This window comes from Dermacentor silvarum, chromosome 4 (assembly GCF_013339745.2).
Source record: "Dermacentor silvarum isolate Dsil-2018 chromosome 4, BIME_Dsil_1.4, whole genome shotgun sequence".
Classification (NCBI taxonomy): domain Eukaryota; kingdom Metazoa; phylum Arthropoda; class Arachnida; order Ixodida; family Ixodidae; genus Dermacentor; species Dermacentor silvarum.
In genome coordinates this window covers 111,380,150-111,395,106 of record NC_051157.2, presented here as the reverse complement: position 1 = coordinate 111,395,106, position 14,957 = coordinate 111,380,150, and positions in this window count along the sequence as shown.

Genomic DNA, 14,957 nt, shown 5'->3' with positions numbered 1-14,957 from the left:
CTATACTCTCGTTTCAAGTGGCAGTGTGTTGCCAGGCAGTGATGGGAAGCCATTAAATTCGGAAGGAAACTACATCACACAATAATAAAAAATAAACTGAATACTCATAACAATTATTATTATTATTATTATTATTATTATTATTATTATTATTATTATTATTATTATTATTATTATTATTATTATTATTATTATTATTATTATTATTATTATTATTAGGTATGAAAATACGTAGAGAGAGAGAGAGAGAGAGAGAGAGCGGGAAATAGGAAACGAGCAGGCTGGAAACTTCCACCCTAAGAGGGGCACGAATCCTGCCTACTCTTCTGGCAGGAGCGGATAGAAAAGGAAGTTGAGGATTCATGATCGCAGGAAGTAGCCATTGAAGCTAACTGACTTGACTGAGTGTTTAAATGTGATTTGGTTACTTTAATCACTGCTTGAATTTGTTACTTTAATCATTACTCGAATGCGTTACCTGTTTAGCTGTGTTACTTATTCTTACATGTGCTCTGCCGCAAATTGCGTGTAGTCGTGGGCTTCCACTAGCTTCGGCTATTGGCCCAACAGTTTTCTGGTGCACTCTTCTTTTGGTGTGATCGAAAAAAATGAATTGAACTGTAACGTTTGCTTGTGGTTTGACGCGAGCATCATCCAGCCTGAAATTATGAAACGACCGCCACCCGAACGCCGGGAATTTCTCGGCACCCAAATAATTAATCTGCGACCATCAGTTGCCTTATTCTCATTTCATAGCCCATCAGTTCTCATGCGATGGGGTGCGAAACGAAGTCCATTCCTGTTTTTAGCAATACGCAATGTACTGGCGCGACCCATCTGCGAATATTCCAAGGAAATTATGGGCGCTATAACGTAAAGCTATTCCAAACTTTTCCATTTCATTTCTGCAATCAGTTCCCCACGATTGGTCAAAATGTTCTCGGGCCACACCCACTTCGCGTGTCTGTCACGCAACGTCAAGAAAACCGTGAATACTCGTAATATAATATGACGTGTACGCACTGATTATGCATGATTAGAGCCAACAAGAGGAACACAATTATTTCCCATTTTACACCTTTTTCACCATCAGCACACCGCTATTGGTAAAAAGGTTTCGGGCCGCGCCCACTTCACCTGTCACGCGACGTCACTAAACCGCAAACATTCCCCATGTCACCAAGTCAAAGGATGCATTAATATGCCGAACAAAAGTGATTTTTGTTTCGACACGGCCGGTGACTGCGCCGTTCGGAAGTGAATTGAAGATGGCTGCCGCCGATCGCTCTGGCACTGGCTACTCGGAGTTGCGCCGGGGAGAATAAATTTATTTCATATAATACAAATTTTTGCGTTGCAGTATAACGCTGTCGAGACCTTTCGGCACGTATACGACACCACTCTGCTACCTTTTCTCAGCTGAGGATCTGTTTTAGCGACATTCTTACCCTTCGGTGGCACGCCACCCCGATTTTCTCCCAGAAACCGAAGGCTAATAAGCAAGGAGAAGCATGACCAATCACCGACCCGGGCACTGCCCTCCTTATCCGGTTATCTACACGTTCACAGCGCTAGCCCGTCCCCATCAATGCCATCTCCACTTCTGCGTACTCCTCGCCTCGGACGAAGTCAGCGGATTAAGCTAAAAAAAAAAGAAAAAGAAAAACTGTCAAGGTAGACATTGCTGTTCGCTTTGAAAGCGAACAAAAGTGACCTCCTATAAACGAGGAGGGCGTTTCACTGGCCTGTCCAAACAACGCTGTGGGTCCCCGCCCGATACTTTCGTCGGCGATTACCTAAATTTGACGACAGGAGATGGGAAGGGGAAAAAAATATTGGAACAGTTTTACGTTATGGGGCCCCATGTTTCCTCATGTGCAAAAATAAAATTAAACTGTCCGCAAGTTAACTAGAATGAATCACCACAGCAACCTAGTCTAACCAACGACCGCAGCATAAGTGCCTCCCTCGCTCCTCTCCCTCCTTCCTCCCCCCCCCCCCCCGTAATAAAATAAAAATAAAAAAAAATCACGCGGAAACTTCTCTGGGAGTTGTTTAAGTATGCGTAATAAGCATTGTGCCACGTGCTCATCTCCAAGCAGCCCGGTGTCATTGTCGGTGTTACCACACTTGATCCGGCCAGTACAAACGACAGCGCTGCGGCGACGCGAACTGGTGCGGACGGCGGCGCAAGGAGCATTGATAACTCATGCAAAGTCATGCAGGTGGCGGCGCCTGGTGCGCTGATGACGTTCTGATCATCATAAGCCGTTATTTGTCTTTAGCACCTTGTCCATCCGTGTCGAACCATTATGAAGCGTGATCAAAGGACTCCGGCGGCGGCAGGGACCGATCAAACGTACTCTGGCCCGGCCGCGCGGACTGCATCTTGAAAGTGGTCTGCGAAAGGGCCAGGTTGCAGCGTGCTCCGTGAGAGCTGTGTTCTCACCGCTTCGTTCGGGATGAAGCGACAGGCAGCGCGAAGTTAGAGTCGCTCGCAGCTGCGGGCTCTATCTTGAAAGCGATATCGTCTTACATGACGGACGAACGGACGGTTTTCTCGTCGGGTGAGCACAGAAATGCTTACGCATTTAAAAGGCTTCGTTTTAAATGTTACGTGCTAGCGGATGAACATGTGTCTTTTTCTTACGATCAACTGTGATCGAGATGGCAATTCACGCTTTCTTGCATATCCTGCTGACAGTTCCGGTGATTTCTGGTTGCGGGGTGCGCTGAACCTGCTAGACTATTGGACTTAATTGCGAAGCATTCGACATTTTGCTCCCGAGAGCCAAGAGCCCGTGTTTGTTAAAGTTAAGCCAATAAGTCTGACGCCGGCTGTGCATTACAAATCCTACTTGTTTACATTTCCATATAGTTATTATAAACATATAATGTAGCCCTGGGTCTCCCGGTTGCTTGCTTGGCTTGCCTCTATATACGGCTCATAACCACAATGAGGGATTGGCTAAGAATCGGGTGGGATTAGAAAGTTGATTAGTCAAGTCTGGAAAAACAAAAAGAAAAAAAAACAACAAGAAAATGCCAATAAAAATTTTAATAAGAACAAATGAATTGTCTTTAGCCAATCAAGAAAGCAATCGCGCGAGAACACATAACCCTGCGTGACGCGTACGAGTTCCTACGTGTTAGAACATCGTCTGCTAAGTCTGGGGCATCTCCTAGCTTGCACCAAAGTGCCCAGTTATTTGTTTAAGCGGAGTATAAACGGAAATAAGATACACACCGATCCCTTGTGACGAACGAGCAAATTTAATAAAAATGACTATGAAAAGAAAGCACACAGTAGCGAACATAGATGCGAGAACAGCAATTTTGAAAGGGTAGAAAAAAGAAAACGGAGGAAGCAAAAAAGAAAAAGAAAGCACACACACAACCGTGCGCACGCGACTGATGAAAGGCGAACTATGTTGGGGGAAAGCGGGGAGGGACGTTTGAGACAAATGTAACTAACGAAAAAAAAAAAAGGGGGGGGGGGGGGGCGAGATCAAGAAGCACGCAGGACATGACGCCAGAGGACGGATACACCAACAGGAAGTCATTTTGGCGGTATGGGTCCTTAATTGAGGGGAATAATCATCCTCTCCTTAGCCAGACGACAGCGCTGGACATTTTCGCACCCACCCGAGCTTCCTTTTTTCCTCCTTCCTTTCTTCCTTCTTCTTATTTGACCCTCATTTATTCCTCGCGACAATTGCGACCTTCTCTCTCTCCTTATATCTTCAAAGCCACGTGCTTTCCTATAGGATCGCCTTAAAGGCCAGAAAAAAAGGATTGAGCGGGTGTATCCTGACCGGGTTCACGTCTCTCTACGAGGCCGCTAAACGTGTCGAGTGGCACGCAATACATCTGGCCCATCTAAATGTGTTTCTCAATTTTCATTTCCAGACTAATAAGCTTTCTTTTCTTGCTTGTCAATTGTCACATGTAAAATAGCTCGCTGTCATCGTTACAGCCGTCAAGCTGCCTTCATCGTAATCGTCATCATAGTCGACAAAACCACGCATGCTTCTCTCGTTCAAAAGCCAGCGAACTCTTCGACATCCTCAGCGTGTGCACCCTGTGCCACTTTGTCGCCTTCTTTCCTCGTCACAGCTCGGGCTTTGAGGCGCCGATATATTGGTGGAAGGAAGATTGTAGCAATTTCAATTTCAATTTATTATTATGCGCGACATAGGATATACAGAGTTTCCAAAAGTGGTCGGACCAGTTTGGACCAGGTTGGATCAAGTAAGAAACAAAACAAAGCCTGGGGCCTGCAACGCGATATACGAGGTGCTACCCAAAAGATCCGAGAATTTGAAAAGGACGGGCAAACTGAGTGTGGTACACATTTCCGCCTCTAGATGTAGCTAGCAGTATGCCTTGCGGATCAGTGTGCTGAACGGCTTGCATTTAAGAAGTAGTATTGTTTTGCGAAGTGTTGTTTTGCAACGCAATGTTTCACTGATTTGGCGCATTTCTTAGCAACCAATATGGCAGACTTCAAGGAGCAAAGGATTTGCATCGTTTTGTTTTAAACTTGGAGGCAACTCCAGACCAACACCTATCCTCACCTCACGCTCCTTCACGCGATGTACCCCACCCTTTATCAGCCCTTTTGTACTTTCTGTACAGTGCGAGCTACCCTCTACCAAGCCACATGGGCGTGCCAAAATATCCCCAATAACTCCCCCAATCTAAACGCAACGCACGAGCAGTGGGAGATGGTGCTGACTACAGATGCGTCGCTCAGGAGCGAGCCGGATGTTGTGAGCCGCTCTTTCTAAAGAGCGAGTGAGCCGTGGTTCAGTAAAAGTGAGCGGCGATTCTTTCGGAGAGAGGAAGCCGGTTCTCTCTCGTTCAGTGAGCGGTGCCGAACTGTTCTGTCAGAGCCGGGTCTTCTGCTGGGTGCGACTTCCGCGCCATCTATTAGCTTTGCGAGAAAGCAACTGCCCTCCCGCCCTTCCTCGCAAGAGTCGCATCCACCTTCTCGCCTTCGGCTGTCTTTTGAGCCGCTCTTTTTGAAGAACGGTAAGCCGTGGGTCAGTAAGTGAGCGGCGGTTCTTTCGGAGAGAGGAAGCCGGTTCTCTTTCGTTCAGTGAGCCGTGCTGAACCGTTCCGTCAGAGCCGGGTCTTCTGCTGGGTTTCGAGGTTTCGTTTTCTGACCGACGGGTGGTGCCCGGCGTGGGCAGACTCGCGCTACTCGTACTCGCTCGCTGTGTGCGGTGTGGGAGGCAGTCCCTTTGGTTTTTTGTGCATCCTATATTGTGGCACCCGATGCCACCGAAGGGACAACTAAAGAAGCCTTAATTGGCAAAGGATGGGCACCGTTTGTTACCTGCTGCTGGTCCTCATTTGTGCTAATTAGTGTAGAAAATGTCGCCCATGGCATCCACTTCTGTGCATTTTCTGAGCGTGTATCATTAGCCCGTCAATAAAATGAGGCCAATATGATCTTTTGTGCAGTAATAGAACTTCATTTCTTCTTTCTTCTTCTTCTTCTTTTTTTTTTTTTTTTTTGCCCTGGCGCACGATGGCATAATCGCCAGTATCGCGCGTGCGCTCAAGAGAAAAAAAAAAAGAACGAAAGGTACGTGCGGCAGTTTTGTGGATCTTTCGTATGATTTTTGTAGTGTAATTCAAGAAATGATTTCAACATTTATTTTGTATGGCGTTACAGCTCACTCATATTACAGTGAGCGTGCGTATGTGAATAAATAAAGTTGAAAGATAATTTACAATAATTTTTGTCCTTATTTTGAACAAAGTTGCTTTTAAAGTATCACAAAACCAAAACAAGCTCCTGTAATGACTATGAAGTTATTTTTTTTTTCTGAAAAAAGTACGTCACGTTCTGCCCGTTACAGTATCATTAGCACTTTATCCCCAATATCAGAAAAGAAAGTTTCATTACAACTAAAAATTCCCGCTTTTAATATATGTAAAGATATTCGCCAAACATAGTGAAAATGTCAAAAACATGGTTATTCAATTATGCATATACGAGTATTAGTTTTTTCAAAGCCAAATAACTATAGTACAGGCATAACACAGGTTACAGATTTACGTGAACCGTTGAGCCGTTCAAATGAACCGGTTCATTTCAGTGAGCTGAGCCGTTCTGAGCCGTTTACTGAAGTGAGCCGTTTTGCCCATCTCTAGTACTGACCAGCTCGGCACTGGAGGATCAGCGAAAGCTAATCGCCAGAGCCAAAAGTGCTGCCAATGCCACTGGGGCCCTGGACTCCACCCACCACGGGGATCGACGGCTCTCATGCCCCGTCAAAAAAAAGTTTTGCCTCTCTCTCTGGCAAAATTGCGGCAGAAACTCATCGTATGCTAGAGGACGCTTTTGGAGTCGACGCCATGAACCAAAGAAGAACGTTTCTATGGTATAAACGCATCAAAGAGGGTCGAATTTGGGTTGACGACAATGACCGTTCTGGACGCCCGTCAACGAGCACAACCCCGGAAACGATAGCGGAAGTTCGTAAGGCTATCGTTGGAAATCGCAGGCGAACTATAAAGGATGTCTGCGACATTCGAGGACAATCGTACGGCACAGTTCAGCGAATGTTGTCGGATGTTTTGAACATGAGGCACATTTCTGCAAAATTCGTACCAAGACTGCTCAGTGACGAACAGAAGCTGCACCGTGTTTCTCTCTGTACGGAACTGAAGCAACAAGTCAGAGACGATCCCACATTCTTCTTCGGCGTAATAAGCGGGCATGAGACATGGGTTTATGGATACGATCCTGCAACCAAACAGCAGTCGTCGCAATGGAAGTTGCCAAACTCCCTGCGTCCGAATAGGGCACGTCAAGTTCGCGGCAATGTGAAGTCCATGCTCACTGTTTTTTTTTTTTAACCTACATGGCATTGTCCACAAGGAATTCGTACCTCGAGCCTGGACAAACCGTGAATAGCGAGCTTTCGTGTGACGTTTTGAGACGCTTCAGAGAAAGCATTCGTCGCAACCGTCCGGAGAAGTGGAAGAACAACAACTGGCTTTTTCATCACGACAACGCACCCGCTCTCACATCACTCGTTTTTCGATAGTTCTTGACTTCCAAACAAATCACAGTACTTCTGCACTCACCCTATTCACCTGTCCTCGCCCCTTGTGAAATTTTATTGTTCCCGAAGTTGAAGTTGAGGCTTAAACGACGTCGGTTTCACAGTGCTGGAGAGATCCAGTCAGAATCGCAGGTGGTCCTCAACACAGTGTCGCCTGGAGAGTTCCACGAATGCATGGAATCGTGGCAGAAACGCTGGGATCGCTGTATACATGCTCAAGGAAGCAACTTTGAAGGAAACAGTGCTGATTAGGCGCTGAATTCCCGGAACTTTTGGGTAGCACCTCGTGTGTGTGTGTGTGTGTGTGTGTGTGTGTGTGTGTGTGTGTGTGTGTGTGTGTGTGTGTGTGTGTGTGTGTGTGTGTGTGCGTGTGTGTGTGTGTGTGTGTGTGTGTGTGTGTGTGTGTGTGTGTGTGTGTGTGTGTGTGTGTGTGTGTGTGTGTGTGTGTGTGTGTGTGTGTGTGGGGAGGGAGGGGGGGGGTCGACTGACAGAATGCTTACGCACTATCTGACAAGTCCCTCAGGGAGTTCTTGATGTATGGTTTTTTCTTAAATAGTTTTTTTTTCTTTATTTATTTCTGGATAGCATAAAAATCAAGCAGTGTTTGGTGGTTTTGGGTTACAAGTTTACCATCGAAGTCAGGCGTAAAAATTGTCCAGAAATCATCGACGATGATTGTTAGTGTAAGCGAATAGTCGAACGCTTCTAAAAAAGCTTTTCGATTCATTAAAGGGATTAGGCGCTTTACGGCATGTACTTGTTGCAGTGAGGATATTTATGCGGCGTTTGCAGTTTCATTGCGTAATTCCATAGAGAACAGAACTGTTAACTAGTACATCTATAGCCGTAGCACAGGTGGACAGCACGTACGTCTCAGAGCTTTAATCAATTGGCGGTCGGCAGCGAACACGCCCCGCAAATTACGGGTGATATTATGGGGTTATCTAGCTGTTTAAACTAGGTGAAGCCGAGCTCCTTCGCCGCAGTCTACGCGTTACCTAACCGCATCTTGAGGCAAAGTTCTCTTAAGGGTGGCGTGATGCCTAATCTTCTGTTCGCATAAGTAACGACTTTGTAGTCGTGTATCGATGAATCCAAGACTGACAAATAACAGCGTACAGTGTAAGGGCGTTCTTGAAGTGGCCGGTTGCCACTGTTCACAAAACACCATTCAGAATGTCATTATATGCAGGAGACTACGATGCATGGAGTAGCTTAACGTCCCGAGGCAACACGTGGGCCATGAGGGACGCCGTAATGGGTTGGCCTACGAATAATTTTAACCACATTGGGTTCTTTAACGCTCACCTGAATCTAAGTGCACGATCGTCTACGCATTCTGACAACCTTCGGAATGCGGCCGGGAATCGAACCTGCGACCTCCCTCATAAAGCCTCATTAAGACCCGTATAGTTATCAAAAATAATAGAAGCGTCTTCGTCGCACGCAATGCGCAATCAGTGTTTCTCCACGCGCCACGAATGTCTCGCAGTTTGAGGTTGAGAGTCGTTGTACAAATGTGACGCAGCCTTCACAGATTTTCTGCAAGATGAATATCGACTTTAGTTATATAAAGCACTGCTGCAAGGCCTCAGGAAAATAGCAAACTAAACGCATTGGCGAAACAAGCCACGGAGTTATCTTGCCGGTTTCTAGAACTTTTCCAGCCCCAAAATGGAGAGAATACCGTATGGTATACTTTACTTGCCACCGCTTGTTTTCAAAAGGGAGGAACGCCGCATGTTCTGCATCCTGAAATACACGGAAACAGTCGAGTAGGTTCCACTGCACTGAAATTGATCGTAGCGTCAAAGGCGTGAATAGTCAAGAGCGACCTCCGAAAAACACGTTGAAGGATGTGCGAGGTCGGGCGCTGGAAACTATCGGTAGCAATATTTTGCGGTGTGCGTTAGTTCATGCAAATTTATATTTTCAGTGTAGTTCCCAACTTCCCATATTTCGGTCATGGACCAAATGCCTATTAACTTTCTGGTCCAGTACCGGGGGCACGAGTCTGAACAGAGTACGTCGATACATCCACCAAGCAACAAATATGTCCGTCTTATGTGCGTTAAGTCATTCTGGCGGCCAGATGTGTCAACTTCCCCTGCACCCCATTTCAGGTGCGTGATAGCGCGCTCCAGAGGGCGCTCCAGTCGGGTTAATTGAACCCTTCATTATAGTATTTTTGTAACCTACAATGCCTAAGAGGCTCACAGGTGGCATTTAGTAAGGGACATTGCACTAACGCGAAGACAGTTAAACGGAAGCACATAGTCGCTTTGCTGCGAGCAGTTCATGCAGTTGGAACCACATGGCGCCATTGGTCTGGTTGCGCCTGCGTTCATTGGTGACCTTGTGCGGGGCCTAAATGTGGAGCGAGCAGTTGTTGTGCACAATATGTATATCGTTTATATTATCACTTATCACACTATTTATATCGTGGCAAGCTAAAGAAGAACAATGGTGCACCATTCTGTGTTGCAGAAAGACAAAAGAAAAGGGAAAGGCAGGGAGGTTAACCTGAGGGGAAGGTTCGGTTTGCTACCCTACGCTGGGGAGAGAGGGTAGGGGGAGGTAAAGTGACAGGAAAGTAGAGATATAGAAAGAAATGAAGCACGGATGAACAATCACAGTCGGTCACTGTCACCGCATGCAATGACTGCACAGCAGAGTAGCACTTGTAGCACTGTAAACATCAGGCTACGGCAGCTTCTCCAATGCTCGAACACGTATATACTTACGGCGACATAGCGCAAACACTGTCAAATAGTATATCAGCTTAGAATTACAAATTGTTGAATAACTGTGTGTCTTGTACTTAAAAAGCGCGCATGCCGTCGACTACGTCGAAGCGTTTCTTCCCCGGCGTCATTGCTCTTTTTGCGCTATCTGTTGGCCTTTCCGAACCCAAGGTCACTTACGCCGGCAGCGATCCAATATGAACGCGCTCATGCCGCGGCGCCACAAAGCCTCTCTCTCTCTCTCTCTCTCTCTCTCTCTCTCTCTCTATATATATATATATATATATATATATATATATATATATATATAACTCAAGAACATAAGAAGATAATGCATACAGGTATAAGAAGGAACACAGAGAAAAGTAATTAAAATAAGTATATACTTATATTGTAACAAGAACATTAAAAAAACTCTCTCTGCTTGCACTAGAAAATAATGTTTCCTAATTATTGCAAGTGTTTTCACCATAAAGAGGATATAGAGCGTTGGTAAACCACTAAAATAAACAGAATAAAAATTAATACTTTGCAACTATCTAGTGCAGCGCGATGCATTATTTGAGAAATTGGTGTTATGTCAACCACGTGACCATGCCAACTGATCGACCAGTGTGAAAAAAATACATGATGACCTGTTGGCCATAACGTTATTTAGAAGCATATGAACTATCCCAATGCGATGTAAGGCATATAATATTAGCCAAGGCGAAGCACCCAATAGCCTCTGTACGCAGGGAATTTTCTTCGCGAGCTTGGCTGAAGAAGTTCCCACCACGTGTAACGCTGAACAACTGCCACAGGTTGTCACACACCTGAAATTATTTTGACCACCTGGGTTTTTTTTTAACCGCACATAGAAACCCCAGTACAAGAGCTTTTCTGTTTTTCTTCTTTTTATATTTCTTTTGCATCCCGCCCCCCGTAGAATAACAGCACCCGTGGCAGGAAATCCAATCCGCGACATTGTGCTCGTCAGTAGAATTTCATAGGCCTCATGACCCTATGGTGCGTTACTCAGTAATCGCATAGAAACATGGAAACAATTTCAATCGACGTACCGCGCGCTTACCCCGCAGCACTAAACGGACACGAAGATGCAGGACGACGTCAAGACGCATATATATATATATATATATATATATATATATATATATATATATATATATCGCTGTTGTACCAGCTTCCTTGGCTGCACGCGATAGCGAATCACAACCTCCATTCTTTTATTTTCATTACGCTGCTCAAAGATCCGATGAACCTTTAATTTCCATAAACTCTCGAATTCCACACTCTTCAAACGCATACTTCCGTACTTTTTTTCTGCCCTAGTTTTCGGTATCCCTTTCTCTTCCCGTTATAGATTTGTGGCACCGGACGGGTTGCCTTCACTCTTGACCCTAGCATAACATCTGTCCCTTAAGGGACCCTTACCAGGATTAGAAATTATAAATGGACAAGCGCGGTGCGTAGATCACGCGCTAACGAACGTACCTACAAAGTATGTTGCACCGATGTGCGCAGCGAACACAGCTGAAAACTTAAACAAAGGCCCCTGCACGTTTCTTCTGGGAGAAGCCACTCTCCCCGCCAGCAGAGATGACGTCACAGGTATGGCGCTTCCGCACCAAAGGCGCACAAACAGCTCGCAGCAAATCGGACAACTCGGGGAGTCTTACTAAGAGCAGGGAGCGCAAAACCGCCTCCGTAAGTACTCCGTACAGTAAATAGGGAGAAAACATTCGGCCGAACCCATCTCACGATGTCGGCGGTAATGTGTTTAGCATTGAATCTATACAGCGACACAACGTATTCCCACCGTCGAACCTATTTAAGCGAGAGGCGTGTACTGCGGCGGGACTCCTCTTTCGCTCTTTCCTAATAACTCCTGGCGCCATCAAGCGCCGCCGCCACGAAGCCTGCACGTGGCCTCCGAAATGCATGGCACGCCGTTGCGTGCGAACACTGAGAAACGCGTCGTGCAGCAACTGCGCTCCTCTCTCGAACTTCTTTATGTACCCGCTGCGCCATCTAGCACCGCCACCGAGAACTCCGCGCGCGGCCTCGGAGACGAGAAGCGTTGGGCGCCGGTGAATTTTTCCCTCGTTTGCCGCACACTCAGTGGCACATACTCAGTGACCCAAGTTGGTCAAGGTTGAAGAACGGAACATACCCAGTACTTTCATGGAGTACACTCGCTCGCTAAAGCACTGGCGTGAATGGCGTTCAGTTAGAAAATTAGGGGCAGCTTCACACTAGTGGTGCGAAGACTGGGCAAACAGCGAAGCTGGCGACCCCACCTAGCTCTATTTCGGTTCGAACAAGCTTTTGGGAGGTTATGCTTCGACACTCAGCCACGTTTTGCGCAAGATCACCCCGGAATTATCGACAGCCCCAGGAGCAACTAACACTCGGTCATTAAAGCATCTGGACGCTTCTGGACGCTCAAACGCTTTTTCTCGGTTTGGCGGGCTCGTAACTCCGGATCTTCTGCGAATCGCCGACGTTTCGCCGCCGCTTCGGCGGCGCGATACTCGGGATCGGACCGCAGTCGTCTCACTCGCTCTGAAGTAGGTGCGCGGCGGCTTGAGCGCCGCGCTTCCTCTTCTTCGGGAGTGACGCTCTTCTTCGGCCGCCTCATCTTCGCGGCGATGTGCTCAGCGCGGAGACGGTGGGGCATTTGTGTCGCCGCGGCGGCGACGCGCAACTATATATCCCGTGGGTCGGCGCAGTGGCGTCAGGGCTTAGCTCCGCCTCTTCGCAGCCGCGGCAACCACTCCGCGCGGTGCGGTGACGTCATGGCACGGCAAAGCTAAGGCGAAGCGATGCGGCGCGCGCGATGACGTCACGGCTTACGCAGCAGTGGCGAGGCTCGGCGCGGTCGGCGCAGCTGGGCCGAAGCGTTGCTAGGCGACGCATGGTGACGTCATCGAGGTTTTGCGCCGTACACTCGACGGATCATCCTCGGGCTTAAACGCCTTCGCTATTTCACAAGGCTATGTGCCATTTCGATAGGACAATTTCTGCACTACCACCCTTTCTGCACTAACACCGTAAGGCCCACACTTCGGCGTTACACCTGACGGCAAACGCCCAGGTTAAACAGCTTTGGCGTTAAAAGCGGTCCAGTGTATTAGGGGCGCAGTCTGCTAAAGTGCCAGGTTGCTGTCCTTGAGGAAACCCTGTGAGGCGGGTTCGATTCCGCTTACCATCTTAGAAATTTAAGCGATCTTTTTCGTAATTGTAGAGTGGCACATCCCTATAGTTGTCCAAGTTAGCGTCAAACACGTTCACTGAAATACGGCACTAATCCAGTGACCCAGGTAGGCATCAAAGAGGTTCACTGAAAACCAGCACAGACCGAGTGGCACATACACAGCGCTCCAAGTCGGCGTCAAATAGTTTCAAATGATAAATGAACATCAATACCTACCCTAGTCCCACATCTACAGTGACACATGCCGGTGTGAAAGAAGTTCGTTGAAGAGCGGCACGTATGTACACGTTGCTACATCGGCGCGTCGACGACGAGCCCTTTCTCGAGCGCGTTCATTTTGGATGAATTTCCTTGAAATTTCTTCAAAATTTAATATGTGCGTTGCGTAAGACAATGAACGGCTCATACCCCCTTAAGCAATGGCTCATACCCCCGTAAACGCGGCCTCCCCATTACGACGACCGAAGAGAAGTGAAATTCTACGCTGACATGATGAGCGGCAACGGAGCCAGCTGTGGAAGAAGACGACGACGAACGCGGGAGCAGTGGCACGAGCGCCTGCCGAGCCACCTGTGCAGCTCTGAGAGCAGCTGGTATTTTCGAGCGAAGCTTGTATTGCCTCACAGGTATCGGTGCCGTTGTAGCTGTGACCGCAAAAAAACTCTCGCTCTCAAGCCGCGCAAAAATAAAAATTGCTCGTGGGGTTGCGGATTCGGACCACCGATCTCCGAGTTGCGAGACCACCACGCTAACCGACTCAGCCACTGTCGGTTTTTTTTTTTTTTTTTTTTTTTGGCCGGTTCATCATACGCTCCCTTAATTTAAGCCCAAACCGCATGAGAGCGATTTTGTGCGCGACGGCGACGAGCGACGGCTTCGAGTGACGTAACGGGCCATCGCATGAACAGATCGCTCGTTCTTGTTGCTCGATCGCTCGGTTCTAGAAATCATCGCTCGTCGCACCACAGTTATCACAATACGGCTTGGTGGTCAGTCAAAGGCGGTACAGATGCTCGGAATTGGTGAATTAATTAGGGGTTCAGGCGAAGTCGATGATATATATCCCAAGGTGACGGGAAAGCTGATGTGGAAGTCTTGATTCTAGGACTGGGTCTGTTGAGTGGTGAACGGAATGTTTAAGCGGCAGACTCCACAAAGCATTTCTTTCCGCGTAGGCATATTGTTTTTGTCATTGCTGATGTGGCGGATTTTGTAAAATATATTCGCCAGAAATTTCTTAAATGTATAGGCCTCCGCGGGCTGCTAGATCAACAATCTCACTTCCGCATATGCCGCAGTGTCCATGAATACACTGGCATACGATAGTGGGTCCTACTAGGGCATCGAACCGGAACTCAACCGAAAGCCGATAACTGCAAAAAAAAAAAAAAAAAAAAAATGTTATCTTTGCTCAAACCAGAACTGAACGGGCATGTTGCATTTTTTTTTTTTTTTTTTTTTTTTTTTTTTTTACTCCGGAGTGAAATCGAAACGAAAAAATAACGGTTTTAGGTTCAGGCTGGCCTTCTTTTCTGGAGCTTTTCGTTCATGCACTGCTTGCACTCGTGGCTCAAATATGTTACCTTATTTCTAAATACACACCTTGTTCCCCTGATTTTAGAAGTAGCAGCACCATTTGTACGCTTTTGAACGTATCGCGTCAGGGGGCAGACATATTGGTAATACACTCGTAAGCGTTTGAAATTGAGGACCATAATATAGCTTTCCGCTATTTGCAGACCTATATACAAATATAATAAAGAAGTGCTTCCTGCATGGGTGGTGGCTTTTAATCGCACAAGATGAAGTAGGTGCTATAGAAATGACACGTTTCTTCTCACATATGCTTCCACACGTGATACTTAAACCGAAGTTTTCCTTTCCTATTGTCCCGCGTAGTTGTAAATGTTTTGT